At 40.4% G+C, this 27,575-nt stretch overlaps 1 protein-coding gene across 10 annotated transcripts in view; it reads right to left on the bottom strand.

The window, feature by feature from the left end:
- SLC35F5 (solute carrier family 35 member F5) overlaps positions 1–27,575 on the bottom strand; it is a 184,139-nt gene that overhangs the window by 105,932 nt on the left and 50,632 nt on the right. For 9 of the 10 annotated variants that reach the window (XM_079923885.1, XM_079923893.1, XM_079923891.1 and 6 more), the window contains one exon: positions 11,791–11,984. The gene's annotated coding sequence lies outside the window, so the exon portion shown is untranslated. Of the gene's footprint in view, positions 1–11,790; positions 11,985–14,463; positions 14,759–27,575 lie in introns of all 10 variants that reach the window. The other variant, XM_079923898.1, reaches the window with a different exon arrangement.

Genomic DNA, 27,575 nt, shown 5'->3' with positions numbered 1-27,575 from the left:
CTCTATCTCTGAGATTCGATTCAGCACTGGTGCAGAGAGGCCAAGCTTTTGGCATCAAATCTATAGGTCAAGTTGGGAAGAACTAACATCTTGACAATATTGAGTCTTCCTATCCATGAACATAGAACATTGCTCCATTTATTTAGTCCTTCCTTGATTTTATTCATCAGAGTTTTTCAGTTTTCTTCATTTAGCTCTTGGACATATTTTGTTGGATTTATATCTAAGTACTTCAGTTTGAGTGGTGCTAATGTAAATAATAATATATTTTTAATTTTAAATTCTTGTTCATTGCTGGTATATAGGAAAGTGATTGACTTTGTATATCATATATTAACCTTGTGTCCTGTGACCTTGCTATAATTGCTCATTAGTTCCAGAAGGTTTTTTGTTGATCCTTTCAGATTTTCTACGTAGATGATGATGTAATTTGTGAACAAGGACAGTTTTATTTCTCTCTCCCATTCTTATGCTTTTTCTTTTGTTTTCTTGTCTTATTGCTTTAGTTAGGACTTTCAGTAACATGCAAGCATTGATGAGCAGGGCCACCTTTGTCTCATTTATGATCTTAGAGAGAAAATGTCTAGTTTCTCACTATTAAGTATGATGTTAGTTGTAGGTTGCTTTTTAAAAAAATATTTATTTGGCCGCATTGGGTCTTAGTTGTGGTGCATGGGCTCCAGAGCGCGCGGGCTCAGTAGTTGCAGCACGTGGGCTCTCTAGTTGTGGTGTGCGGGCTCTACAGCGTGTGGACTTAGTTGCTCCATGGCATGTGGGATCTTAGCTCCCCGACCAGGGATTGAACCCGCATCCCCTGCATTGGAAGGCAGATTCTTAACCACTGAACCACCAGGGAAGTCCCAGCTGTAGGGTTTTTGCCCATGTTCTTTATCAAGTTGAGGAACTTCCCCTCTATTCCTGAACTGTTGAGAGTTTTTTTTTTTTTTTTAATATTCATTTATTTATTTATTTTGGCTGTGCTGGGTCTTAGTTGCGGCAGGCAGGATCTTCGTTGCAGCATGCGGACTCTTAGCTGTGGCATGAAGACTATTAGTTGCAGCATGCGGACTCTTAGTTTCAGCACGCGGACTCTTAGTTGTGGCACCACATCTTAAGCCAGTCATCTGCTGATGGTCACTTTGGTTGCTTCCACGTCTTGGCTATTGTAAATAGTGGTGCTATGAACACTGGGGTGCATGTATCTTTTCAAATTAGAGTTTTCATCCTCCAGATATATGCCCAGAAGTTGGGACTGCTGGATCATATGCTATTTTTATTTTTTTTAAGGAATTTGCGTATTGTTTTTCATAGAGCCTGCACTAATTTGCATTCCCACCAACAGTGTAGGAGGGTTCCCTTTTCTCCACACCTTCCTCAGCATGTCATTGATTTTTGAATGTTGAATCAGCCTTGCTTATTTAGAATGAATCCCACTTGATTGTGTTGCATTATTTTTTTATACCTTGTTGGATGGGATTTTCAAATATTTTTGTAGATTTTTGCTTTTATGATCATGAGAGATATAGGTCTGTAGTGTTGACTTAAAAAAATGCACAACGTGAGAGTTTCAAGTTAAGTTTTACTTGGGGCAAAATGAGGACTGCAGCCCGGGAGACAGTATTTCAGATAACTCTGAGAAACTGCTCCGAAGAGGCGAGGGGAGGAGCCAGGATATATAGGAGTTCTGCAACAGAGAGCAGGTAATATCAAAAGATTATTGTTAAATAAAGAAAACCAGATATCTCAAGTTAAAGAATTTAGCACTTTTCTGTGTATGGGAAGATGCAAGAGTCTGGGCTCACTGAAATCATTCCTTTGCTATGCACCTCAGCTATCTGGGGCCTGTACTTTCACATCCTGAATTTCCTCAGGGCTCACCGCAGGGAATGGCTGCAGTCTGATGGCTGCTAGATGGCAGGTATTCTTTTCAGCCCTGAGTTCCCTCAGGGCTCACCGCCTCACGTTGGAGGGCTGCAATCATTGATGACTGTGACATCATTTGTTTATTGATATGGCAGGAAATATTCCATTTATAAATATTCCATTCCGTATATACATATTCCATTTAACAGTAGTTTTCTTGTAATGTCTTTGTCTGGTTTTGGTATTAGGGTAATGCTGGCCTCATAGAGTGAGTTTGAAAGTGTTTCCTCTGCCTCAATTTTCTGAAAGAGATTGTAGAGAACTGTATGATTTTTTTCCTTAAATATTCGGTAGAATTTGCAGTGAGCCCATCTGGGCCTGGTGCTTTTTGATTTGAAAATTATTAATTATTGATTCAATTTCTTTAATAGATATGGTCCTATTCAGATTGTTGGCCTTTGTTTTTACTGTTTTATCTCCAACAGTTAGAAAAATATCTGGCACACATTAGGTGCTCAGTAAATTTAAAAAAATAATTTAATGAGCATCCATTAATTTTAAATTAATACAATTGATAGATTTTTGGAATAAAAGTCCTCTTCATTTAAAAATTTTATTATAGATCATTAATCTAAAGTATTATGTAATAATGCTAAAAGAATCATTACAGAAGATTACAGTATCATATAACTCAGATATTTTTATTGCCCACAACTTTATTTCTTTTTCAAATCATAGAATTATAGCTAACAGAGTAAACATTGTCCAAACTGGAAAAAAGAGAAAACAGATAAAATTTTGTTTGGGGCAGCAAACAAGGAGAAACACTGTGAATTGACATTCAAAAAGGGATGAGACCCCATATTTTAGGTTCTGGTGTTCTATTTGTCATTAATTCACCCTATGGGATAAAAATAATATCCTACTGTTGGGTATGCAGGTGACTTTTCTTTAAGGGTTTCAAAAAAATCAACAGAGAAATGGAAAGCAAAGTAGATAAGAATTCCTAGGAAGACAAGAGACATTTGGAATCTTTTAACCTTTCAACCAAGTGTTACCTTTGTTGTTACAGTTAAAAAGCTTTACATATTCAGGTGACACTCTTGAATTCTGTATGTAAGGGCAAGAAAACAAATACTGATGAATTGAAAAGCCAGCCGTCTCTTCCAGGAGGTTGATTTGCTGCCCCAAGGCTCAGGCTGTCTTTTTCCAGCTCCAGGGGAAATTCTTAGAAGACTATTATCTGCTAACCTTCAGACTGCTACAAATTGAGGGATTCCTGGATTGATGGGCCCCAAATGAAGCCTTTGTCTACTATTGATGAATCGATTACACAATTTCCCTGCCCTCTAGAAGCAGTTCTTTCTAATCTACCTTTTTCTGAGCTAGACAGGAATGGTAAGGATCATCTGACAAGATCTCTATTGGTCTGCAGTCTGGGTGTGTGACAGAATCAACAGTGGACACAATTCCCTGCATCCTCTCTTTCCTTTGAAATGTGCCCCAGTACTTTTATGCCACCTCAAGGCACCCTAAAGTTTTCCCCAATAGGGCTCATCCACCACTCAATATTCTAGGACTTTTAAACTTTCTTACTACACATCCAGACTATTTTGCTTGATATTATGTAATGCTTTCTAACTAAGCTGAAGAACGAAATCATAGGAACTGATGGTCAAGAATGTCCAAGTATCGCTTCTCTCAGGTAACACAGTTGTCCGTATTCCTGCCGACACCAAATGCAACCAGGTAACGTCGCAATGATGGATAATAAGTCTCTCCTGTCTTCTAATGTCCATCCCATAGCTGAACTCACCAACCGTTTCTGCTGACTTGCCATTGGAAGAACAATTGCACACTTGGACTGACAAATGAGGGAGGGGTTAAGGACCAGCTCGCCTGGCATCCTACCAGTTCTCCAGGAACTCTAAATCTAACCTATCACAAAAGTTGAGTGGAGTTGCTGGGTGAAGGATTTTGCGCGTTTATCACCTCACTGTAGAGCACCTGGGCCAGAGGTAAGTCCCGTGGCAAGTATGCTGCTGTCAGAAGATTAATTTTTCTGAGAAGTGACAGAAAAGTGCATGCTCAGGAGACCTAAAAGTCTATCTACTCTGCAGCTGAAAACTCAGTTCACCTTATGTGTACTATTTTTTTGTTTTGTTTTGTTTTTGTTTGATTTGATTTAGCTAAATAGAAGACAGCTTGAATTGACATTTTTCCAAAGAAGATATACAAATGACCAATAAGCATGTGAAAGGATTCTCAAACTCATTAGTCATCAGGGAGATGCAAATCAAAACCATAATAGGGGGACTTCCCTGGCGGTGCAGTGGTTAAGAATCCACCTGCCAATGCAGGAGACACGGGTTCAAGCCCTGGTCCAGGAAGATCCCACATGCCGCGGAGCAACTAAGCCTGTGCGCCACAACTACTGAGCCTGCGCTCTCAAGCCTGCAAGCCACAACTACTGAACCCACGTGCCACAACTACTGAAGCCTGTGTGCCTAGAGCCCGTGCTCCGCAACAAGAGAAGCCACCATGAGAAGCCCACGCACCGCAACGAGGAGTAGTCCCCGCTCTCCACAACTAGAGGAAGCTCGCGCACAGCAACGAAGACCCAATGCAGCCAAAAAATAAATAAATAATTAAAAAAAAGAAAACCATAATAGGTACCACTTTACATTCACTAGGATTCCTAAAATAAAAAATAGAGAAAATAACATCCTCTTGGTGAAGATATGGAGAAATTAGAACCCTCATACACTGCTGGTAGGAATTTAAAGTGGGGCAACCACTTTGGAAATTAGTCTGAAAGTTCCTCAAAAGTTTAAATATAGAGTTATGATATGACCTAGAAATTCTTCTCATTACTGTGTACTCAAAAGAATTAAAAACATAAGTCCACACAAAAATTTTTACATGAATGTTCATTAACACCATTATTCATAATAGCCCCAAGGTGGATACGACCAAAATATTCACCAATGAATGAATGGATAAAAATATGTGGTGTATGCATGTAGTCGAGTATTGTTCAGCTATAAATAGGAATGAAATACTAATATACAAATGACCACTGAAGACCTATGCCCATTGAAAGAAGTCAGGCTCAAAAGAGCACATATTGTATGAGTCCCTTTATGTGAAAGGTCCAGAAGAGGCAAATTGATAGAGATAGAAAACAGATTAGTTGTTGTCAAGGGCTGGAGGGAGAGAGGGATCTGAAGTGACTGCCGATAGGTATAATCTTTCCTTTGGGAATGATGAAAATTTTCTGATCTTAGATTCTGGAGATGGTTGCAAAATTCTCTGAATACATTAAAAACCACTGATTTGTGCTCTTTAAATGAGTGAATTGTATGGTATGTGAATTATGTTTCAATAAACCTGTTAAAAAATAAAAAAGGAGAAAGCACTTATTTAAATAGTCAATAGCTGAGAATGTTATTTTTTATCTTCAGCAAACCCATTAAAGACTTAAGGAGGTAAAGACAACCCATATGGTCTGTAGGGCCAGAGTATACACCAAGAAGGAAGCCTTAGAAGTATGGTAGCAGTTAAGAAAGTTGCACTTTTGAGAGGAGGCCCTGACCCTCTATGGGCCATGAACAGATACAGTCGCCCTGTGTCCTTTTTTTTTTGTTTTTGTTTTTTTTTTTTTTTTTTTTTTTTTTTTGGCGTTATGCGGGCCTCTCACTGCCGCGGCCTCCCCCGCCGCGGAGCAGCAGGCTCCAGACGCGCAGGCCCAGCGGCCATGGCTAACGGGCCCAGCCGCTCCGCGGCACGTGGGATCCTCCCAGACCGGGGCACGAACCCGCGTCCCCTGCATCAGCAGGCGGACCCCCAACCACTGCGCCACCAGGGAAGCCCCCTGTGTCCTTTTAAGGCAAACCTGGAGCCAGTGAATTGTATTTCCATATCCACTGTATTTCCATTATGGTAGTTAGACCTCTGAATTCTCCAAACCAGGGACTGCGATCTTTCTGAATTTGGAATTACCTAGGGTGATCAACTTCTCCTGGTATACCCAGAACTTTACCAGTTTTAACACTGAAAGTCCCACGTCCCAGTAACCCCCTCGGTGCCAGGAATATTGGGATGTTTAAATATTCTAGGATGAACAGAGAGAGTAAATGGCCTATAGTGAGCAGCTATCTGTATTTATTCTTGTAATCAAAAAGCTACAGTGGGGCTTCCCTGGTGGTGCAGTGGTTGAGAGTCTGCCTGCCGATGCAGGGGACGTGGGTTCGTGCCCTGGTCTGGGAAGATCCCACATGCCGCGGAGCGGCTGGGCCCGTGAGCCATGGCCGCTGAGCCTGCGCGTCCGGAGCCTGTGCTCCGCAACGGGAGAGACCACAACAGTGAGAGGCCCGCGTACCGCAAAAAAAAAAAAAAAAAAAAAACTACAGTGGGCAGAAATTATTACAATATCTTTTTTACTACAGAAAATGGACTCGCATCTTTTCCCCTGGCGTCTTAGGGCTCATTGCTGCTCTTACGGACCTTGGAAGAATGACTAGAGTTTAGAAATAATCCAAGACAGCAAACCATAATTCAGATTTAAAGCCATCAGAAAACACATCTCACTGGTGGGATTCTGTCTCATTCACATATTAGAGCCATGCTGGTATGTCACAGCAAAATTTATACGATAAATAGAATGGTTGCCAACAAGCAGAACCCAAATAAATCATAAATTCTAACCTGAAATTAAAACTACTGATAAAAGGTGTTCATTAATGAAGAAGGCTTTCAAGCATGTATGTGCTTCTCTGGCTAAAAATGTCATAGATGCTAACCATAGCTCTCTGAAACATCCATTTAATAAAATTTATAAACTACACCTAAACTGAAATCTAACCAATCAAAATAAGGATTATCATTTAATTCATCTAAACTAAACTACTTATATTCTCCAGGGAAGAAATAACATTCATTCATAATCAGCTACTAACAGTTAAGAAAACATGAGAAACATATGCAATGCAATGAGAAACATTAATGTTTTGAGTTTGGGGAACCTCAGAGGAAAAAAAAAGAACAGCCATCTGAAAATAGGTCCTAAGTATACTTTTCCAGGAATCTTATTCAGGCTCCTACACAGTAAACAAAAAATTGTGAAGGAAATGAACAAATAGTAGAAAAGCTTTATGCAAAAGAAAGAGTGAGTTGCAATAGCAAGAGTAATGATATAGGCCTACCCTGGCAGTTCCTTAGCTTCTGTGTAGTTCATCCAAGTGATGTCTTAGGATCAGCTGAGGCAGACTGCTTTACAAAAATAAACTAATACGAAAACCTTTTCCCCTACATTCATGCAAGGAAGATAATGACTATTTAAGATGTGATGCCAGACTCTTCCTTTTCACATGATGACCTCGTGGTTTCTTAGCTGTTACACATAAAAAAGGCATTTGACCAAAAATGACTCAATTTGTTATATAGTTTATAAACTGTTAAAAGAAACATTCCTTCTTCCTTCCTTCCTCCCTATTACCTATCTATCTATCATCTATCATTAATCTCAATTATCCTGACTTTCTCTAAGAGTGTGTGTGTGTCTTTATGTGTGTGTGTTTTACAACTTGGTAGAGGCCAAAGGCATTTTGTTGGTTTGGAAGTCAAACACGTGTTTGTTACTCAACTGATAAATCCCACATGACAATCATAGGATGAGCTGGTTGTTTTTTCCAAGGTGTCATTACATCATGCGTCTCCCCCTGCTTAAAACTGGTGTCCCATCTCCTCAGCAATTCACCTCCTTGCCATGAACTTAAAGCTAAATTCCATACTTCTTCTATAACCAAACCCACAATGAAATCCCAGATTTAAATACATAGCTATAAAACACCGTTCACTTGGTAAATGAGGGAAGCAGCAGTTGAGGAAGGCAAATGGGGTAAAGCTTCTACAATGCCTGAGGCTGATATGCCTCTAATCAGGCCCAGAGCCCTTTCTTTATACTAAGCCAAAATAATAGGACTGTCTCTTTTTATTTCACATTTCTCTATCCAGGCTGTCCTTTGGTACTTTTTCTCCTTCAGAGGTGGTCTTAGAGCTCAAATCAACCTATCATCATCCAGATAGGGTTTTTTGGACCCAGCTTCCCACAATCCCGGAAACACTGCAGGGTCCTGCTTTCCCTGAAGATAGATGGTCTTGCACACTATCTCCCAGGACAGAGCCCACAGTGCATGAATTTAGTGTCTACAATACTGGTCATTTTCAAAACTAGGTGAAAGGCGGCCCTGTGAGTTTCTTTAGCTTTTGCCCTTATGTTTATTAACTGGATCAACATTCCATTATTTCAACTGTGGGTTTTTCCACCTCAGGAAGGGGAAGGATGGGAACTCTTCCCCTGGACAGGTGCCTTCCTGACTGGTGATGGGAAGCAGGCACTGGGCATGCTCACCTTAGCCCCTGTGCTTCATTGTTACTTCTCTGCCCTACCTCTCCTCAAGAATCTCTCATTCTATTTCTCCATGAGGTAAGCTTTCTATGTCAGGATCTGGCCTTGGAATGGGGAGCCTTGAAGTTTGGGATGGGTAGGGTCAATCTAGAGGGAAAGCCGTTAGGGAACCCGATTTTGGTTAATATCTACGCTCCATTCTCCAAACTGGCCCTTTGAGTATTTTGTTCTCCAACTGTCTGATTCTTGTGTCCACTTCTCAACAAGGTTTGAACTCAAAGGGCTGACAGGAAATTATCACTCCTTTTACAGAAACAAAGAGCCCCCCAATCCCAGTGGCTAAAACAACAAAAAAAGGTTTATTTCTCGCTCACGTTACATGTTCACCGGGACCCTGGTCATTGGCTTTGACTACACACACCACACAGTGGAAGTTTAGGGTTTTTAAAAATGGGTTCAGGGCTTCCCTGGTGGCGCAGTGGTTGAGGGTCCGCCTGCCGATGCAGGGGACACGGGTTCGTGCCCTGATCCGGGAAGATCCCACATGCCGCGGAGCGGCTGGGCCCGTGAGCCATGGCCGCTGAGCCTGCACGTCCGGAGCCTGTGCTCCGCAACGGGAGAGGCCACAACAGTGAGAGGCCCGCATACTGCAAAAAAAAAAAAAAAAAAAAAAAAGGGTTCAAATTTTAGCACCTCTGAGTAAAGTTTTATTAGAAAATAGAATAAGAAGAAATGTTCACATTTGAATCCTGGGATATAATCACAAAGACTCCCAGAGCAGTGTTTTCAAATGTAACTCTTTCTATTGGGGAACCATGTTTATAATAAACAACAAAAAGAGGCATCATCTACTGAATAGGCCTTTTCATATCCCCCGATTTATTTTCGGGAATACTTAATTCAGAGCTTTTCTTTCAGGGTGTCGGTACTTTCCCTTTTTGGATATGAGTTATACTAGGCTGACCTCTATTATTTCTGGATTACATGCCAGTGATGGAAAATGAATTGAGTGCTTTGAGGAGGAAAAAAAAAAATCATTACCAGAAAGATGAATAGACGGATTGTACTGGGTTCCTAAAAGGAGGGGCTCTGGAAAGATCACTGGTTTGATTTTTCCGGGAACTGTACCTTCTTCGATACTCTTCAGAATTGTGACAAATTCCTCCAGCAGCAGGTAGGAGGTAGGTCTATAGATAACAGACCCTCTCTGGGCCCACTAACTTCAAAGAGAGCCCTTTCTTTGCTATGTGGCATTCAGATATAAAAACTGCTTTGAGCTCTCAGATTTCAGGCATTTGGAAAAGAGTCAATAGCCAGCCAAGTTTACATAATTATTGCTTTTGCCATAGGATGGAGAGATCTTTTCTCGACAGATATGTATTGTTCCTACTCTGTGCCAGGTAGTGCTAGGTGCTGATGACACAATAATGAAAAATACTGAAATATCCCCTACCTAATAGAGCTCTTAGTCTTGGAGGAGGGAGGTGAACCTAGCAGGTAAACAGCCTACAACTCAGTGTGAGAAATACCAAGATGAAGACACACAGGTTGCTGTGGTAATCTGTTTTTTTTTTTGGCTGCGTTGGGTCTTCGTTGCTGTGCGCGGGCTTTCCCTAGTTGTGGCGAGCTGGGGCTACTCTTCATTGCAGTGCGCGGGCTTCTCATTGCGGTGCCTTCTCTTGATGTGGAGCACAGGCTCTAGGCATGTGGGCTTCAGTAGTTGTGGCATGCTGGCTCAGTAGCTGTGGCGCACGGGCTTCGTTGCTCCGCGGCATGTGGGATCTTCCCGGACCAGGGCTTGAACCCGTGACCCCTGCATTGGCAGGAGGATTCTTTTTTTTTTTTTTCAGTTTGATATATATATATATATTTTTTTTTTTTCATTTTAACATCTTTATTGGAGTATAATTGCTTTACCATGGTATGTTAGTTTCAGCTTCACAACAAAATGAATCAGTTATATATATACAGATGTTCCCATATCTCTTCCCGCTTGCATCTCCCTCCCTCCCACCTGGCAGGAGGATTCTTAAGCAGTGTGCCACCAGGGAAGTACTGCTATGGTAGTCTTATCGTGGAGGAAATGAGGGAAGACTTCCTGAAAGAATCAACCTGAAATTGTGATCTCAGGAACAACAGGACTTAACCAGTAGATGAGAGAATGATCAAAGGCCCTGAGGTTGGGAGAGAATATGGCATATTTGAAAGGACTGAGAATAGAAAGTACATGTGCAGGTGAAGGAGAGAAATATGTTTTTTTAGGGAACAATTGAATAGGAAAGGGACGTGGCAACATATGTCTACATAAATCCACTTCTTACCCCTTGGCAACCTTTATTCCATCTGCAGCCTTAATTCCCCCTTGCTGTGTACCATCGTGTTCACAGGCTCTGGGGCCTTACGGATTCTTTTTTCATTCATAGTTCCATTATTACTACTGTGTTATCATTGTGTTGTGTCAAATTCATCTAGGAATAACGCTTCCAATTTCCTCTGATATTCTTATACATAGTATACTGTTGCACAATAATCTATATTTGGCCGGAAAGCAGTACTGATTTTTATTTATTTTTTTATTCATAATTTATATAAGAAACACAAAACTCAAAATTTCAAGCCAAAGAGTAAATATATTATGTGGTAGAAAACAAATATTTAGAGGACTTTTTCCCCAGTCTTCCTAAAACTGGCAAGATAGCGGCTCCAAGATTATGAGGAAGCAATAAATATTAAACACCAATGGAAGGAGTGGCCACCCAAAGACTCCCAGAGCGTACACAGTTGATCTTAACTAATACGTCTTCTCCAGACCAAGCCCAGTTCCTGAAGTTCTTTATTGGCACTATCCCTATGAAGCTTTAATGAGCCCTACTGCACTCTGATCTGGGAGGGAAAGGAAAGGAAAGAAGGGAAGCAGAAAGATGGGTGTCATCAATGTGCACAAGGATCCTGGAGCATGAGAAGGGTGGCCTCACCCACCTACCCAACCAGCCGGTCGTGTAAGGTGGGTGGCCAACTCACAGCCCAGGCTGCGGGGCTGACCTGTATGGAAAGAGGTATTACCTGAAGGCTGCTGATTGGCCCCAGCTGCCCCCTGCCTAAAGTACACTTCTTAAGCCACCACTCTCTAAGTGGAGAAGTCAAATAAAGTCACTAACATCTCTGTGATGATTAGTTTCCCAGATTGATTGGCAGCTCAGCAAAGGACATAAGGGGATGGGAACCAGCCTAGCAGGGAAGCAGGTCAAGTTGTACTGGGAATGTGGTAGGTCACCCTAAACACAGTAGAGGAACTGGGCGGCAAAAGGGATTTAAACACCTTCCTGGAACCTCCCACCCCTTCCTGGTCACATTAATGACCTCACATGTGAAAATGGTGCACATGTCCTGAATATGCATTAAACCTCGTACTAGACACATTATAGGCATTATGTCATTTAATCTTATTGCCCAGTTCAGTAAGTCCCTTTAGCACCTATAATTAAGAAAACTGAGGCCAGAGAAGTTTAGTTACTTACTTAAGGTCGCACAACTGATACATTTCAGAGTTGGGATTCAAATTCAAGACGCTGACGCCAGAGCCCTTTCAACCAGGAAGTACTTTATGCAGCCTTCTCAGGATAGTTTCTTCCTCAGTGGAGGGATAATTCAATCCATCAGCCCATTTTGCTCCATAACAAGTGGCTTTTTCTAGGGTTATCTGGGATGAAGTCTAGGACAGATGTGTAAAATAAGTAGGTTATGAAAGAATAGAAATCTACAAATAATATATGCTGGAGAGGGTGTGGAGAAAGGGGAACCCTCCCACACTGTTGGTGGGAATGTAAGTTGATACAGCCACTATGGAGATTCCTTTAAAAACTAAAAATAGAGTTACCATATGATCCAGCAATCCCACTCCTGGGCAGATATCCAGAGAAAACTCTAATTCAGAAAGATAAATGCATGCCAATAGTCATTGCAGTACTATTTACAATAGCCAAGACATGGAAGCAACCTAAGTGTCCATCAACAGATGAATGGATAAAGAAGATGTGGTACATATATGCAATGGAATATTACTCAGCCATAAATAGGAATGAAATAGAGACTTCCCTCATGGGCCAGTGGTTAAGATTCCATGCTCCCAATGCAGGAGGCCCGGGTTTGATTCCTGTTCAGGGAACTAGATCCCGCATGCTGCAAATAAGAGCCCGCATGCTGCAACTAAGAGCCCACATACTGAAACTAAAGATCCCGCATGCTGCAACTAAGACCCGGCGCAGCCAAAATAAATAAATTAATAATAAGTAAATAAATAAACAAATAAATAAATATTAAAAAATTAAAAAAATAAAAGGAAAGGCATCTTAAAAAAAAAAAAGAATCGGGGCTTCCCTGGTGGCGCAGTGGTTGAGAGTCCGCCTGCCGATGCAGGGGACACGGGTTTGTGCCCCGGTCCGGGAAGATCCCACATGCCGCGGAGCGGCTGGGCCCGTGAGCCATGGCCGCTGAGCCTGCGCGTCTGGAGCCTGTGCTCCGCAACGGGAGAGGCCACAACAGTGAGAGGCCCGCGTACCGCAAAAAAAAAAAAAAAAAGAAAAGAATGAAATAATGACATTTGCAGAAACATGGATGGACCTAGAGAGTATCATACTAAGTGAAGTAAGTCAGACAGAGAAAGACAAATATCATATGATACCACTTCTACATGGAATCTAAATAATAATACAGATGAATCTATATACAAAACAGAAACAGAGTCGCAGACATAGAAAAGAAATTTATGGTTACCAAAGGGGAGAGGAAAGGGGGAGGGATAAATTAGGAGTATGGGATTAACAGATACACATTACTATGTATAAAATAGATAAGCAACGAGGATTTACTGTGTAACATAGGAACTATATCCAATATCTTGTAATAACCTATAATGGAAAATAATCTGAAAAAAATCATATACACGTAACTGAATCACTTTGCTGTCACCTGAAACTAACACAATATTGTAAATCAACCATGCTTCAATTAAAAAATAAATACATAGAATTAAAAAAGAAAAAGAATGCTAGGTAGGATTTTTGCCCTATCTACAGCTCCAAGAAGAGCTAACTTTTGACTGCTTAGGTAAGAAGTGGGGAGAATGTGTAATAGCTTATATCAGCAAATACTTGTTTAGTGTCACAACCAGGAACAAAGATGACCTCTGGTATTTCATGCCTTGTCTTCAAGGCCCGTTTGACTTGATTCTCCTCTCTACCTTGGAGAGTCGTGAAGCTGCTAAGCCACTGTGGGAAAAGGAACTGGTGCTGTGATTGCTTTTCTAGATCTGACACTGCCCTAGAATCTGTGGCTCTTCACTTCTGTTGAGTTATCTTCATGCCAGCACCTGGGGTGTGTTGTAACAATGAACTGTAAAACAGTGTTACCGGGTATGTCGTGACCATCCACCAATGTCTACTAGGCTGGCACATTCACATGGGAGGGAAAGTACTGTGTGTAGCCACTGTGTTCTGTAATGATGAGATTCTGGAATTACTTCCTGACTTTTTCTGAGAGAATCATGGAGAGGGTTAAGGTTGCCATGTTGAAAAGGACAATGTGACTACAATTTCAAATCACCAGCAAAACCTTGTTGACTCTTGGTACAGAATCAAAATTTAAATGCTAAAATTATGAACTCTACCTTGGAGCTATGCTCTTGCAAGAATCCCCACATTTTGGGGTGTGTGTGTTTTAACCTAAAACATTTTTATTTTATAAATTATCATATAGTTATTTTGATTTTTTCTTTTGAGGTAAAGTGCTATGAATGTTACCACATGTATAGATTCATGCAGCTACCCTCCATAAGCAAGATACAGAACAATCCCGTCACCCACCCTCTAAAAAAGACTCTCTCTTACCATCCCTTTACAGTCACTCACTCCTAGTCCCTGAAAACCACTGATCTGTCTTCCTTTTTACAGTTTTGTCTCTGAGAAAGCCATATAAATGGAATCTTACAGCATGGAACCTCTTGAGACAAGCTTTTTTCAGTTAGCACAATGCCTTGATGATTCATCCAACTTGTGTGTGTATCAGTAATTCCTTACTTTCTCTTGCTCAGCAGTATTCCATGGTATGACTGTGTCATCATCATTAACTTCTTAAAAATTTAGTATATTTTTAATTGAAGTTTAATTCACATACAATAAAATCAACCCCTTTACCTTCGTTTTGCAAAAAAAAGAAGAAATGGGTCATGTGAAAATCCTCACTCCGTAAAAAGATAAGCTTTAAACTGGAAACAGATTTTTGGACACGCCATGTTTGTCTGACTTTCTCCAGTAGACTGTTTCTATATTTGGAGAATTGTTCAGTACAGTTCTCTTTCCATCTGCTTGCACTCACGCTGTTGACAAATGTTCACTCCTTCCAACTGATTTCAGATTGGCTCTCCAACATTCTGCATTGTCTCTATATTCTTTAGTTTTGGGGTTTTTTTTCATAGGTAATACCTGTATACTGCCCCAAACACAAAAAACACAAAATGGTAACATACCAAGGTAAATAAGTCTCACCCACCCTCCATCTCCTGGTAACTCAGTCTCCTCTCTGGAGCTCACAGTTTTCTCAATTATATGCATTTACAAATACATACATATATGAATGTATTAAAAAGTATGTATATAGGGCTTCCCTGGTGGCGCAGTGGTTGAGAGTCCGCCTGCCAATGCAGGGGACACGGGTTCGTGCCCCGTTCCAGGAAGATCCCACATGCCGCGGAGCGGCTGGGCCCGTGAGCCATGGCCGCTGAGCCTGCGCGTCTGGAGCCTGTGCTCCGCAACGGGAGAGGCCACAGCAGTGAGAGGCCCGCGTACCGCAAAAAAAAAAAAAAAAAAAAAAAAAGTATGTATATAGACATATGTAAGCATACAAATATATGTATACGTACATTTAAAATACAAATAGTTGCATATAAAATCAATGTATATACTTGCATACATACATACATTTTCCCCACACACAAATGGGGGCACATTCTGCCCAATGTTCTATACTTTGCCTTATTCTCTTAACTTCCCTTCTCTTGGAATTCCTTCCAGAAAAGTATATTTAAAGCAGTCTATTAAGTCTATTTTACTCTACTGTATGAGTCTATCATAATTTATTTAAGCATCCCATTACTGATGGTCCAGTGAGTTTCTAAACTTTGCTCATACAATTAATATACCGTTTTATTTGTATCATTTCATTTTACTCCAATAGAAGCATCTTTGCAGGATAATTTCTTAGAAGTGGAATTTCTGGGTCAAGAGGTGTGTGTATTTCTGTTTTTGAAAGGTTTGGCCAAAGTATCCTTCAGGGAAGTCATATCAATTTACATCCTATTAGCGATGGATCACAGTGTTTCTACATTATCTACATTTATTTAGTAACTAATTATTTTAATATAATTTCAGATATTAATGAATATTCAATGATCAATATCAGAAATAACTAGCATTAATAGCTTCTCAATCTTCCTTTATTTTCACGACATTAACACTTTTGAAGAGTCTAGGCCAGTTACTTCGAAGACTGTCCTTCAATTTGGGCGTACCTTTTCTTTAAAACAAAGAACCAACTGCAAACAGCTCAAAGCAAAATACAAGGAAAACCTTCTAGCCATAAAAAAGAAGGAGCAAAATAAAATTTAAAAATACAGTTAGTAAGAATACCTACCATTTGGAGTGGGGGTGGGAGGAGGAGAGAAATAGGTGAGGGAGATTGAGGTACAAACTTCCAGTTACAAAATAAGTGAGTCATGGATATGAAATGCACAGTGTAGGGAATATAGTCAGTAATTATGTAATATCTTTGTATGTGACAGATGGTAATTAGGCTCATTGTGGTGATCAGTTTGAAATTTAAGAAATACTGAATCCCTACGCTGTGCACTAACATAGTGTTGTAGGTCAATTTTACTTCAAAAACAAACAAACTCATAGAAAAAGAAATCAGATTGTGGTTACCAGAGGTGGGGGGGGGGCGCTGGAAGGGGGAACTGGATGAAGGCAGTCAAAAGGTACAAACTTCCAGTTCGAAGATAAATCAGTACTAGGGATGTAATCACAACTAACACTGCTGTATGCTATGTATGTGAAAGTTAAGAGAATTAACCCTAAGAGTTCTCATCACAAGGAAACAATGTTTTTCTATTCTTTAATTTTGTATCTATAGGAGATGATGGATGGTCACTAAATTTACTGTGGAAGTTCAAATCATTATGCTGTACACCTTAAACTTATACATTACTGTATGTCAATCACATCTCAGTAAAACTGGAAGAAAAAAGAAAGAATACCTGTCATGTTTTGCTTGTTTGTTCGACTACTTACCATTTTTGGAGCACTTACTACATGCCAGATATTGAGTTAAGCACTTTGCCTAGGGGTAAGAGCTAACATTTACTAGATGGTGAATTTGTGCCGAGTGAAGTGCAAAATGCTTTATATGCATTATCTCCTGTATTCCTCATAATAACCCTTCACTATTCTCCACAGAACGCATGAGTAACCTGCGGTACAGAGAGGCAGAATGGTTTGCCTCAGGTCACAGAAATTAGCTCTCTTCCTATTCCTTTCCTTCCCTTCTCTTCTTTTCAAGTTACAAAAGTTATACATGCTCATTAAAATAATCCAGAGGGGGTGGGTAAAGTAAAAGTGGAGTGCCTGCCCCATGCCAGAGGTAACCTCTATTAACAATTGGGGGGACTTCCCTGGCGGTCCAGTGGTTAGGGCTCCATGCTCCCAATGCAAGGGGGCACGGGTTTGAACCCTGGTTGGGAAACTGAGATCCTGTATGGCGCATAGGGTGGCGAAAAACAAAAAAAAACAGACCATTTTCTATAAGAACCAAGATTTAAATCCCACCTTTTCTGACTCCAAAGCCCTTATTCCTAATGGATATTCAATACTGTCTTCCATATGCAAATAGAAAATTATATAATTATATATATTCTATAAAATAAAATGGCTCTTAAAACTCTTATCAACTGGATTATTGTTGAAAAGCAGGAAAAGCTAAAACATATTAAGTACTATCTCTGATACAGGGAGCCTTTTTATCCACAGCATAAAGAAAACTAAATTAACTAATTAATTAAAACTAAAACAGATTTTGACAAATGACAGCCTGCAAGAACCTTTTGTGAACTTGCTACTTAGCCAAGCGTTGACTATAAAAATAGAAATAATAAGGCATGTGACCAAAGAGGAGGAACAAAAGCAGCTCAAACCAAAAGCAGTCCTGTTGTGCAATCTGCTGTAGAAGGAGCTTGGAGTCATTGGTTCCAGCAAAATTCTTGAGGCTTCAGGTAATCTAGTATAGACTGTACGGTATCCTGGTGAGGTTATAATGGTGAACAGTAACTTGGGCATGTTCCACCCTACCCAAGATCAAGAAGAATAGCAAAGTATCAGTGGTAATGGCACTGGAAAATAAGAACACATTTCTTCAGGTCATAGAAGGATCCAATTTAAAAAATTGTCTTTGCATGTTGGGGGATGCCCCACTCTTCATAATCTGGGAAACTGGTCAGTGAGGAGAACACAGCAGTTTCACTGAGTTAAGACTCCCTCTGCCTTCTTTCTACTTCCACATGGCAAATAGATTCCACTGTGACTCAGACTAAAGGCCTCTTTGGTAATATTTTACTTAGAAAATTTTAATCTTTAATTTCCTTTTCTTGTATTGTCCTTGCCACATCTTGGTGTCAAGGTAATTATATCTTCATAAAATAAAGTTCATGGCTTTCTTTCTCTTCCGCTTTCTCCTTGTAAATCGCTAAAAACTTTGGATTATCATTTCTTTAAAGGGTTGTTAAAATACACCATAAAATTGTCTGCACCTTCTCTTTTTGTAAGTGGAGAGAGGAGTACTGGGAGAGTCCTGACTACTTTCCATTTCTTTGTTGGGTATTGTTTCATTCATTTTTTTTGGCAATTTTGTTAAGTTTTGTTTTCTAGAAAAATACACTTTCTTTTAGTTTTCAATTAATTGGCAAAAAGTTCTTTATACTATTCATTTATAATTTTAAAAAATCTCTGCTATTTCTCTAATTATGTCCCCTTCTTTGCTCACATCTGTCTCTCTCTTACATTTTTATTCTCTGTGAGTTTCTCTGGCAATATTTTAAGAAATCTATTTTATAAGGCTTTTCAAAGAACCAGCTTTTGGTGTTGATAATTTTTGTTTGTTCTTTGGGGGATTTGTTCTTTATTTTCTAACTTGTTGAGTTGAATATTGAATGCTTAATTGACTTATTTTGAATATTTTTATGTAAATACATTTTCATAATGCCACTAGCTGCAGGCTGGCAGTAGAAGACTTCCTGGGTTTGAGTCTAGGCTCTGTCACTTACTAGCTATATGATCTTGGGCAAGTTATTTCACAGCTCTGTGCTTCAGTTTCTCTTTCTTTCTGTTCAAATCCATTATTCATTATGCTTATTAATGTTTTAAATACGTGACCTATCATTATCTGATAGATATGTGTTTAATTCTCCCAGTTTGGAGATTAACATATTTCAAGGCTGTTTTTTTTGTGGGGGAGGGGGTACATGCAAGTTCATGATGATTCTATCTTCCTGGTGGACGATTCCTTACCATAATGTGTATCCTTCTTTGTTCTCAATAATGCTGTTTGAATTAAATGATATTTTCACAAATATTAATATTCTTATATCAGATTTCTTTTGTTTAGAGGAGATGTTGACAGGTTTATATTTTTCTATATCTTTATTGTCAAAGACACCCACCTAGTGAATGGCAAAGCCAGGTTTATCCCTAGACCACCTGATCCCCAGTCCAGTGTGCTTTCTTCCCGACCATGACACATCCTAGGTCTACCTTCTTCCATGATTCAGCTCAAGTCACTCTTCACTGTGAGGCCTCTCCCAACAACTCAGCCTGCAGTGATTACTTCCTCCTTTGAATGAATGCTCAATGCTTGCAGTACTTAATCGGTCCTGAAAATGTGCCATCCTAGTGTTGTGTGTACATCTATCCTGGAAGTTCCTTAAAAGCTACAATAGGGGTTGTTAACCAAAATTTCCGAAGCGGAGACCCGATTGAAATAAAAAGGTGCTAATTTGGCGTTCGTTAGGACTGCAACCTGGGAGACACAGGTTCAAGAAGCACTTGGATTGTGTTCTGCCAGACTACAAAATGCAGGAGGCTTACAAAGGTAAAAACTGAAGGTTACTACTAGTTACATGAATTGTTTATCAAGAATTATAATTGGAGCTGGCAAGAAGTAAGGGTGCTTGTTAAGGAAGGGCTGGTTGGGGTCTGAAAGAGTTGCGTAATTACAAGGGGAGACCTTGAGACCATAAGGTTGCAGCTGGCAAGTGTCGTTCTGAATACAGCTGGTAGTGTCTTTGGGTCTGGTACAGTTCAAAGAAAGTTCAAGTTCTCATTGGTGCAGAGATGTGTCTGAGACCAGATCCTCGATGGCCTCCTGACTCCATTTTTGTATGCCTGACCTGTGGTTAATCCACTATAATTTCAATTTGTCATCAAGATTATATCTCTTCTGCTGGTGATTCCAGACCTACTTTACTAAGGAGGCTTAAAGATGCAATCTGGTCAGGAAGAGAGTGCCTAGGGAACTTGACCTGAACCTGAATTTTCATAGCAGGCACACTATTTTCATTTTCTTGGGAGGTGGGTGTTACAGAGTTCGGGAAGGGGTTAGCAATAGCCTCACATGCCATCCTTTCAGCCACCACTGTCCTCTGCTGCTCTGCCTATGATGACGATTTCCAACAAAGCTAGCTGCTCTTCAAAACTGCCATGATTTCAGATCCCACTCCAGAGCCACAGAGCTAGAATCTCCTGAGTGGAGGCTGAGAATCTAATCTTTAAGAGTCTCTGCTGGGAAATTCAAGTTGAAGGTACCTGAGCACCTTCTTGGCAGGCAGTCACTTCTTGTAAATACAGGGTGTGCATCAAATCTGGAAACTTAAGCAAACACATAATACCCTGCTTTAATTGACATTGTATAGTACGATACACAATAAAGTGATATTTCTGTTTCCCAACGCCTATTGCTACTGTTAAATTAATTAAACAAGAAGGCCATTAGACTGATGTGGCTTTAATACCTTAGTAGCCTATGTAAGCAAACCAAAACCTAAGCCTGAAATGCATCCAGGTGAATAAATCAAAACCTAAGGACAACCTATCACAAATAGCCAACTAGGGGCTTCCCAGGTGGCACAGTGGTTGAGAGTCCGCCTGCCAATGCAGGGGATGCGGGTTCGCGCCCCGGTCCGGGAAGATCCCACATGCCGCGGAGCGGCTGGGCCCGTGAGCCATGGCCGCTGAGCCTGCGCGTCCGGAGCCTGTGCTCCGCAGCATGAGAGGCCACAGCAGTGAGAGGCCCGCCTACCGTAAAAAAAAAAAAAAAAAAAAAAGCCAACTAGGATTTCCCAAACAAGGCAACTGCTTAAAGCTATAGCCAGTCAAATTGTTTCCTTGCTTTCTTTCCGCCTTTTCTCTATAAACGTCTTTCCCTTAGCTCCTGTGTGTGAAGTGGTTCTTAACCACTTCCGGTTTGGTGCTGCCCGATTCCAGTGGATTTTTGCTCAAATAAACTTTTTAAATTTTTAGTGTGTCTCAGTTTATCTTTTAACACTACAAATAGCTTAGTGTAAAATATGCTCTAGTAAATTAATTTAGTAAACTTTTATTTTCTTTTGTTCGTTGTGAAGGATACAAAAGAGGAATGTAACAATAACAAAAATAATAATGGCTAGTATCTATTGAGCACCTAATGTGTGTCAGGCACTTTATTAAATGCTTTACATGCATTGTCTCTTTTATTATTTACCAGACTTCTACTGTGTGGAGACTGCAGTCAGGACCAACTTATCCATTATGCTCACTAGGTACTATGCCTAGGGTCCACAATACTTTTAGAGATCCATGAAAATGTTTTAGTTTCTTTTAGAATCAGAAGGGAAAATAAAGGAATATAATCTTCCCTGGATATTATTAGTCTTTATACTGCAGCCCTCGCTATAATCATTCCCACTTAACAGATAAAGAAACTGAGGCTCAATCAAGTTGAGAAATAAAACATGCCGCAGAGCTAGGAAATGGCAGAGGTAATTTTGGATATAGGTCTGGGGGACTCCACTGATGACCCTTTTGACCCTTTTAACTACCACATTATACACTATACAACATTATGTAGCAAGAAGCTCATACCAAGCTGGGAAAACAAGTTTGTCGTACACTAACCAATCAGAAAATACTTCAAGGAAAGAATAGAATTAACTGCCTAAATTCAGGGACAGATCCAGATTATGTAGGACCTCAGGCTTTTCCAACTTGGAAGATCTTCTTTCAGGAAAAAATACTAAAGTATAAATAAAAATTAGGTATACAGTCTTGGAGGGGGCTGTCCAAGGAAGGGGGCCTTCAAGTGTAAGCCTCATTAGCTTCATGGAAAATCCATCTCACCTAAATGTCCTTGGACCTAAAGAAGGCCAGAGCTTCAGGAAGGATTCAGTGTCACCAGGGATATCAAGAGGGGTTTTTAGGAGGAAATGGGACTTTGAAGTGTGGCTGTGACTGGGCACCCTGAGTGTAACAGCAGGGGGGCCAGTGTGAGCACAGTCTGTTCAGGAGAGGGTGGAGAAAGCCACCTGCCCGAAACGCACAGTGATGCTGCCCAGAGGGGAACCACGGGGTTCGCTGAGGAAGGCAGTGCCTATTTGAAAAACCAAGATGGAAAGGATGCTGGGAATCTTTGTTCCTCAGTCGTTAAGTCATTATGCAGTAAAAGGCATCAAGAGGATGAGGAATCTGGTGCTGTGGGCAGGACCCTCAGGAGGGGTGGAAAGAGGCAAAGAGATCTAATTGAAGGACTGGTCTGGGTATGTTTTAATGAGTGCCTTATAAATTATGGGTGGCAGAGAGGAGAGAGGAGTAAAATAAGACAAAGAAAAAGAGTAAGAATGAAAAAGCATCAATCCAGTATTAATAGATGTGAGGACTAGAGGGGAATCAGAGATAATTTTTATATTCTGAGCCTGCCTAATTGAAGGAATAGCTGTGGGACTGCCAGAAATATAGGGGTTGGTTAGGTTTGGTTCTAGAGAAGTTAAATCCAACAACAACAAAAAGTTGAAACAACTGGGCTTTGTGCATCCCCAGAGGGAGCTGCGTCCTGGGACAGAAAGATATCCTGAGCAGAGCTTGACTAGGCTCTGTTGGCATAATTAGCCTTTGCAGTCTTTTCCGCATACCAACTCCCCATTGGGTCAACACATTCTTTCTCAATTACGTTAACCTCATTAAGAACCCCGCAGTCAGGTCCTGCTTTTCTAGCTAAGAAGCATTTTGTTTTTAAGGTGGTGTTTGTTGAACACCGTTATGAGATTAGCTATAATTTAACTCTCAGAGTTTCTCTAGGTAAGCAGTCAAGAAGACTAGTCACATGAAAATAGAAAGCAGAGTATGGATTTGAGAAGGCATTACAGAGCTATAAAAAATAGGGATATGGAATCAGAGAGAGGGTGGAGTCTTTTGATGATTCAAAATGTATTGATTGCCTACCCGTTACACGTCAGGCTCTGTGCTTGGAACAAAAGCCATTACTATGAAAGAGATGCGGTCTCTGCCTTGTAGGTGTCTAGGATGGGTATTTGGGAAGGTGACAGGGTCACACAGAGGATGAAGAACAGCAGATTCTAGAGGCTGGGGAGCAGGATGATGAATTTAGGTTTAGCCGTGTCAAATTTGGTGTTCTGAAAAACGTGTAGTGTGTCCAATACACAACTGTAAACGTGGGAATGGTGTTCAGAAGAGAAGCCAAGGCAAGAGATACAAATTTTAGGATACAGAAACCAGCATAGAGTTAATGCCTGGGGCAGGCATGGATGATGAAAGTATTGTTTCCAAGGCCAGTAGGACAGTATCAGTGGAAGTTTTTAACAGAGCTATGGATGCTTCAATAATCAAAGAATTATACAGAATTGGTAAAAGTAAGGAAAAGTGTTAAAACAAATAGAGTGGTGAATATAGCACAAACAAGTCAGCCAAACTTGCAGAAGGGTCAACATCAGATCTTGCTTTTTGAGATATAAATTTCCCTGTAAGTAATACTTTACCGACATCCCAAAATGTTGGTATGTAGTTTAATTGCTCACTTTTTAAAAAAAATTTATTTATTATTTTTGGCTGTGTTGGGTCTTCGTTGCTGCACGCAGCCTCTCTCTAATTGCGGCGAGCGTTGGGGCGGGGGGCTGCTCTTTGTTGTGGTGCATGGGCTTCTCATTGTGGTGGCTTCTCTTGTTGCCGGAGCATGGGCTCTAGGCGGGCAGGCTTCAGCAGTTGCAGCACGCGGGCCCTAGAGCAGGCGGGCTTCAGTAGTTGTGGTGCGTGGGCTCAGTAGTTGCAGCACGCAGGCTCTAGGGCGCACGGGTTTCAGTAGTTCTGGCGCGTGGGCTTAGTTGCTCCGCAGCATGTGGGATCTTCCCAGGCCGGGGATTGAACCCGTGTCCCCTGCATTGGCAGGTGGATTCTTAATCATTGCGCCACCAGGGAAGTCCCTGTGTAATTGCTCATTTCTAAATATTAACTCATGAATTATTTAGATGTGATTTCTAAATATATGGGGTTATATTGGTCATGACAGATAGAGGGGTGGATATAGATATAGATATATAGATTTGACTGGAGAGGAATTTAATACAGAGAATTGATTTTGTGGTGGCCATGGATTGAGAAGCCAACCGGGGACACCGACGCAATCCAGAGATTATCAACAGCAGAAAGTCATTACCACTTCTAGGTCTGCAGGGACAACAGAAGGAGGTGGCTTTACCCAAGCTTAAACTCACTTCATCTGAAGTGAGTCAGAGCCAAAGTGGGGACTGCCCAGCACAAGCTGGGAGCCAAGAGAGGCAATCCATAGGAAACAGGAAACATCCTGCCTTTCCCCTTTCTGCCTCCTAACCTAAGGTCAGTGCTGCCAGTGTCTCCCATTGTCAGAGCCCAAGGGAGCCTGGGAATTGTAGTTCCCTAGAGCACAGGGGAAAACAGCGCAGAGAAGTTGATTATCTTTTTGTTACTAATTTGAAGTTTATTACATTGTGATCAAAGATTGTAGTCTATTTGATAATCCTTACTTGGTATTTACTGAAACTCATCTTATGGCCTAGGACATAGTCAGGTTTTGTAAATGTTCCAAGGGTTGTTGAAAAGAATGTGTATTCTCTTATCTTGTGTGTGGGCAGTGTCCCACAAATGTCCATCAGACTTTGTTCGTTAGTCGTGTTGTCCACACAATAAAGATACATCTTTATCCATACTATGTTGATGACATGAAGTCAGTTTTTGAAAGAAGTTTGTTAAAAATCTCTCATTATGTTTATGGATTTATCAAATTCAGGGGCCGGCTATATGAAAAATAGTCTATAAGGAACATGAATGGAAATAGTTGGAAGGCTGGTACACTGGTTCAGGTGAGAAATGACAGTAGCCTCACCTAAGATGGTAAGAATGTAGAGAAAAAAGGAAAGAGAGAAATTAATGCTGATTCCTAGGTTTCTGGCTTGGGTAACTGGATGAATGGGGGTACGGTTCACATATATGGACGACCACTGACCAGGGATTTTTCCTTGAGCAAATTACACAAATTCTCTGGCCTCAGTTTTCTGCTTTATAAAAATGGGTATAATAATCGATTGTATTTCATAGGGTTATTGTGACAGTGAAAAGAGTTAATATATGTAGAGTACTTAGCACCATAGCTAAATAACTCTTCTATATAAACTTTTATTATTACCAACTAGCATATGGTTAAAGAGGTGAGGGTTTGGGTTTGAGGTGGGAAATCAAGATTTCCTACTGAGGCTCATTATGTTTGAGTTGTTCTGGAATTTATCTTTCAATAAATAGGGTGTGAATGATCTCAGTAAACACTGCTTAGGGATGAAAGAGGATGGAAGTGCAAAAAGACCACTGGAAGGTCCAAGGCAACCTACGAGAGGCGGCAGGATCTCTTTAGGAAGAGAGAGTGGATAGTGGTTTCAGGAGAGAATAAGGAGTTACTTCAGGGGGAGACGGAATAACCGAACAACTGCCTACATGTACATTCTGTTTATTTTTGTTTTCCAGTGTTTCAGTGTGTTGTTGTCTGGCTTGGTTTTAGGGAAGGAAGCCAGTCATCCCCAAAAGGCTGCAGAAGAGCAGAACTCTGGAAAAAATGACTGCAATTAACAGAGCAATCTTAACTTACCTTGTGTGTGATTTATCATAAGATTCGTAAACAGATTACTCTAGTGACAGGTTGCCGAGAAGCCTGTATTAAACTTGTGGTGCAACAGGAAAAAGTGATTAACACGGCAAAGGTTCATGAACACGTATGTTTCCGGCTTTGAGCTACTGTGTGGAATGAAAATGGAAATTATGAATTCTGTAGGATGCACTGCCTCGGCAGATTTTCGTGTGAGATTATGCATGACCACACCTCTCCCACAAGTCTGCACAGGCTTAGGAATTTTCTTATTAAGCTTGTTATACAATATGCATTTTAGCAAGGGCATACAAATGAATGTAAAGAATATTCCCAGGCATATTAATCTTGATTTATAATTATGGGTCCCCCTTCACTGGGTTAGTGCCAAATTATTTTTTCTTGTCTGTAGTGTTAAGGAGGAAAGCATTGCTTTATGCTTACTGTAATTGAAGCCATCTTTCATAAACCAGTTTTAGATTGATCTCACATAAATTATAAGCTAGATTCAATTATGAAGCCATTAACACACTTCACATAAACAGAAAATAAAAAGCAGGTTCTGTGTGAAGATAGGAGATTTAACATGTACTTCTACCTTCTCACCTTCCTGAGACCCCACTAACACAACAAGTGAAGGGATGTTTTCAGGCTTAAACCCAAAACATGGAGAGAGCTGCAGAAGGGATCGTTTTGGAAGCTGGAAAGCAGATGAATACATAGTGATAGAATAAGCAGCGCTGAGAAAGTTGAATTCAATCAAGCAGTAGGGAAAACTAGGAATTAATCTGATTTACAGAAAACCAAAGACTTAGAAACTAATGGCAGCAGGTCTTCGTGGAAGTGAAAATAAAAGGGGTATAGATTTAATAAGGAGCAATGTTGGGAAGTCTGTTTTAGAAGGAATTGGATTCTCAGATCCAAGCAGCATCCCAGAAACTGACCTTTCCTTCACTGGCAAAGAATGATGGTTTATTTTCATAATGAAGTAAAATAGATGGTCTGCATGGAAGAATACCAGTGCAGTTGAAGGCGAGGGAGCTGTGCTAACAACAGGGGAATAAATGAATGTATGTGTATTTGCTTTGGAGACATAAATCCATCTTTCTCAGTTCTGAGTCCAGGACACTGAAAGCTAGACCTTCGCCCTCCTGGCAGGAGACTGAAAGAGTCTTCTCTGGGATATATGACTAGCCCATGAAGAAAGACATGACATTAGAAAAATACTGACATCAGAAATCTCCCCATTAAATGGCCCAGTCTGATGCTCATATAGGAAAATTCACATCAGACCAGCCCATCTCTCACATCCTCAGAGCTTCCAGTCAGTATTTTAGTATCACACTCTTAAGTGTTGTCAAATATGAAGACAATGTATGAGGTATCTGCGGAAAGCTAAGCTGGAAGATAGAAAATAAAATAAAGAGAAAAAAGTAATGTTGAAGAGAGAAAGATCAAATAAATGTCAAAAACATCACAGAGAGAAGTGACTGTAACTATGAAATAAGAACAGAATTCTACCCCCAAATAAATGAACAAACAAGTAAATAAATGGAATGTTCCAAAAACATAAAGAAGGTCTTGAAAATTAAATACAATAGCAGAAATAAAAATCTTTGATAGAAAGGTTAAAATATAAAGTGGAGGAATTTTATCAGCAAAAAGAAAAGAAGACGGAAAATAGGAGATAAAAAAATTAGGAAACTGATCATGGAAAATTAGCATTAAAAAAGAGGAAAAGATAGAGAAGATGGAGAGGAGGAGATACTTAATAATCTGAATTTCCAGACCAAAAGATTTACCAAGTGAAAACAGATTCACAATGGTACAACATTGTGAAATTTCAAACATTTAGGGCAAGGAGAAGATCCTGCAAGATTGTAAAGAGGAAAAAAAAAAATCCAGATCGTACACATAGGATCAGTAATTAGTGAGAACAAAAATGTTCCCCCAAACGTGGTAAAGGCGATTGTTCTATGGTCACATTTCTGTTAACAAATGGCCATTTAAACGGTTTTAAACTCACTTACTCAATCAAAAGCAACACCCA

This window comes from Stenella coeruleoalba (genome assembly GCF_951394435.1).
Source record: "Stenella coeruleoalba genome assembly, chromosome: 6".
Classification (NCBI taxonomy): Eukaryota; Metazoa; Chordata; class Mammalia; order Artiodactyla; family Delphinidae; genus Stenella; species Stenella coeruleoalba.
Note: the sequence above shows the minus strand (reverse complement) of the source record. Positions and strands in the feature narration are given on the sequence as shown.